Raw genomic sequence first — 3,602 nt, forward strand, 5'->3', positions numbered from 1 at the left:
CTTAAAAATACATAATCCTAATAAAAGAAATCAAGAAGTCTAGATGGAGAGGCATACCATTATTTATGGATTGAAAAACACAGCATGGTAAAGATGTCAACTCTCCCCAGATTGTTGTACAGTTTAATGCAATTCCTACCAAAATCCCAGCAATGTTTTTTGCAGATATAAACCATATTATAAAATTCATATAGAAAAGCAAAAAAACTAGGATAATTAAAACTACTTTCGAAAAAAGAAGAAATTGGGAGGAATCAGTCTACCCACTTTCAAGACTATTACGTAGCAACAATAATCAAGACCACGTGCTCTTATACAGAAAGAGATTCTGTGGTTCTCCTAGATAGGGTGGATGGAAGATGAAAGGTCACACACATGATATTCTACTTGACCTTGCCAAAAGTTTGAAATGCTCTAAATGCAGAATTCTTGGAGATGTTTCAACAGTGTGATAAACCTTCGTTGAGTCTATATAACATGGTATACCTGAATAAAAAACAAAACATCAAGTCTCTCATTTATCTTTGAAACTGAAGGAAAATACTTGAAATTTTCATTTGCTCTTTCTTAAATTGTTCATTAAGTTTGCTTTAAGGGAAAAAAATAGAAAGCATGAAATTCCACAGAAAAGAAAAAGCTAGTTGTTCTGCAAATATCCAGATGGATGAGTGTGCTGATTTCAATAGAGAAGACAAATGTTGTGGGGAATTAGAAATTTTTATTAGATTTACTGAATGTAAATTAAATTTCTACCTCTAATAAGATGTTAAGGCACATATTACAGGAGAAACTGCAAGAAATTACACTAGTTATATTTTATAGGGTATTTTTCCTAACAATACTGACAAAGATTTGCAGCTGAAGAAAATGCAAAAGTGCATTTGTGTTACTTATGACTTATACATTATAAGTCACTATAAGTCTGAAGGTGAAAAGAGCTGACAGAGGGCCAGTCTGTCTGTCCTTGGTGGTGCTAAGAAACTAGAATGAACTGAAGCATTCCAGTGGAGGTTGATGAATCAGAACCATACCCAAGTCAGTTAACCAATCCCAGACTATTCCCTGGAAGAGGAATCAAAACCACCTGCTCCAAATCTAAGGAACATGGCATCCAACATCTTGTCAGCACCCAAATCCCCTCAGTGTTCCTCAGGAGATTTTCTCAGGCTCACCCACCCTTGAAAATTGCAAATCATTTACAGCCTGTGACGCAGCAAGTCACCTGCCTGCGCATTAAAATCCTGGAGAAGGGTCAATACAGCTTCTGGAGGAGACACCCAGACCTGAGCAAAGATTTTCCCTTGGGCTCCTCTGCAAGCATGAGCCTGAGTCTGTGATTGGAGCCCTCCTCCGGAGCATCAGTTTTTTTATGGAAAAACAGAATCAATGGCTAGGATCACAGCTTTCAGCTACTTCTCCTTTCACTAGCCATGACTCAGACAAATCAGACCCAAGTTTACCTAATGCCTCATCAGACTCCTTGGGCAGTAGCCAAGAGATGGTGCAGGAGCCCAGCCCCACAGCAACTGAGCAGTTCCAGATCTGCCTTCAACAGACACAGTGTAGGATTCCCAACCCCAGGAAGTCCTGACATCCCCTGCCCCTCACCTCCATGTGTTTCTCCCAGCACCACCCCAGACCTCTCAGGTCCAGGGAGTTCCCCCAGTTTAAACTTCAGACGTACCCAGTGTGTGCACAGATGCCACCTCCCGACCCTCCCCCACATGCTCAATGGAACTGTCATTACCATTGTCCTGGAGGTCCCTATCACCAGGTGCTATGGGCCACAACCACCCTCGAGCAGCCTATCAGCAAGTGGTCCAGCCGGCTGTGCACAGGCAGCTCCTACCTGGAGCCAGCATGAGGGGGTGCAAGCAGAAGGTCGTCCTGAACTGCCCCAGCACCTGAGAACAAGGTCCACACAGAGACCACTCCTCCCCAGGGCTCCTGAGGGACCAACTATATAACCAGCCACCTAATCCAGCTGGAGTTCCTGAGAAGTCTTAGAGAGTCCTGCAGAACTGAGACCACCAGGTCCCCAGGCTCCATGCCCAGCTGCTGTCCCTAGACCCCCTAGCAACCTTCCAACCAGAGGAACTCCAAAAACAAGCAGTTTGCCAGAAGAATTGCGGAAAGTCTTTATCACTTATTCTATGGACACAGCCATAGAGGTGGTGAAATTTGTGAACTTTTTTTAGTAAACAGCTTCCCAACTGCAAGTGACATACTTGAGGATAGAATCAGAGGCACTGATATCATGAAGTGGATGGACCGCTATCTTAGAGAGAAGACCGTGATGATAATTGTAACCATTGGCCCCAGATACAAACAAGATGTGGAAGATGTTGAGTCGCAGCTGGACGAGGATGAGCACAGCTTAAATACTAAGTGCATCCATCGAATATGCAGACTCAGTTCATAAAACAAGGAAGCAGGAATTTCAGATTCATCCCTGTGCTCTTCCCAAATGCTAAGAAGGGAGCCCACCTATGCCCACCGGGCTTCAGGACACTCACATCGGCAGCTGGCCCAAGAAGAAAAAAAACATCGTGCTGGCTGCTGCTGCTTAGAGAGAGTACCTAGCCCCTTCCTGGGGCCTCTGCCCACCCTTCAGGTGGTGCCCTTGTGACTCCCTCCATCCCCAGACCCCTGAGGCCATGCCACGCATGGGGCCCCGTTCTGATGAGCACTCTGATGAGCACCAGAGGCTGTGCGTTTGCAGTCGCCCTCAGAGGGCTCCTCCCCACCCCAGAAGACCTGACCTGCAGAGCATTCTTCCTGTGGAGACATTCAGAGACCTGCCTTTGCGAGGCCATAGCTTCTCTGTATTCCCTTCTCTAATAACCCCAGCACGTTGCTCTGAAAAGTCTGATGTGTCCAGCCTGGGCCTCTCCCTGCTTAGCAAGTAGATAATATAAATGATGTTGCAATAAATGTAATGCCGATGCATTAATGCATAGAAGACGTCGCTCTGGACCAGTATTTAGCTCGTGAGCCACGGAGCCAGCTCCCACTGACTGCCTCTTATTGCTCTGGCTGCTGCGAGGTTCTAATTCAAAACCAGCTTTTGAATTCTCCATTGAGACATTTTGTCTGGGCCTACTCTACTGCAGAGAGCCCCAGCAAGAACAGCCTCGAGTGAAAGTCAAGCAAGCCCGTCAGTCAGTCCCCAGGAACCAGCCACAGCTTTGACAAGGATCCTACCACCTGCCAGGGACTTCATCAGCCTCTGTTCCCAGATGCATGGTCCCTTCAGCAACACCACTGTTCCTCTCATTCACACAAAATACATGTGCACACAAACACATATGTACACATACACAAACACTCGTTCTAGGGCACAAGGTTTTAGAATGTTATTTATAACAGCAGTCAATAACCACAGGCACAAACTAATTTGGAAAATAAAAAGATTGGATTTTAACTTAAGTTTTCTCTAATCATTATCAGGCTATTTTGGCTCATTGTTAACTTGCTGTCGGCTGAATTCAACCTATAATTTTCAGTGTTCCTCGCCAACCAATTTCAAGCAGAGCTTTTCTTTACCTAGGAGTTGGCTGGGTGTAGACCCAGGCAGAGCAGGCCAACAGGGAGTCTGGAAT

At 45.3% G+C, this 3,602-nt stretch overlaps 1 pseudogene; it reads left to right on the forward strand.

Moving 5' to 3' along the window:
• The first annotated feature begins 986 nt into the window (after nucleotides 1-986).
• On the forward strand, nucleotides 987-2,629 carry LOC125084442 (E3 ubiquitin ligase TRAF3IP2-like; annotated as a pseudogene).
• Nucleotides 2,630-3,602: the final 973 nt, after the last annotated feature.

The sequence above is a fragment of the Lutra lutra genome, chromosome 1 (genome assembly GCF_902655055.1).
Source record: "Lutra lutra chromosome 1, mLutLut1.2, whole genome shotgun sequence".
NCBI classification, from domain to species: Eukaryota; Metazoa; Chordata; class Mammalia; order Carnivora; family Mustelidae; genus Lutra; species Lutra lutra.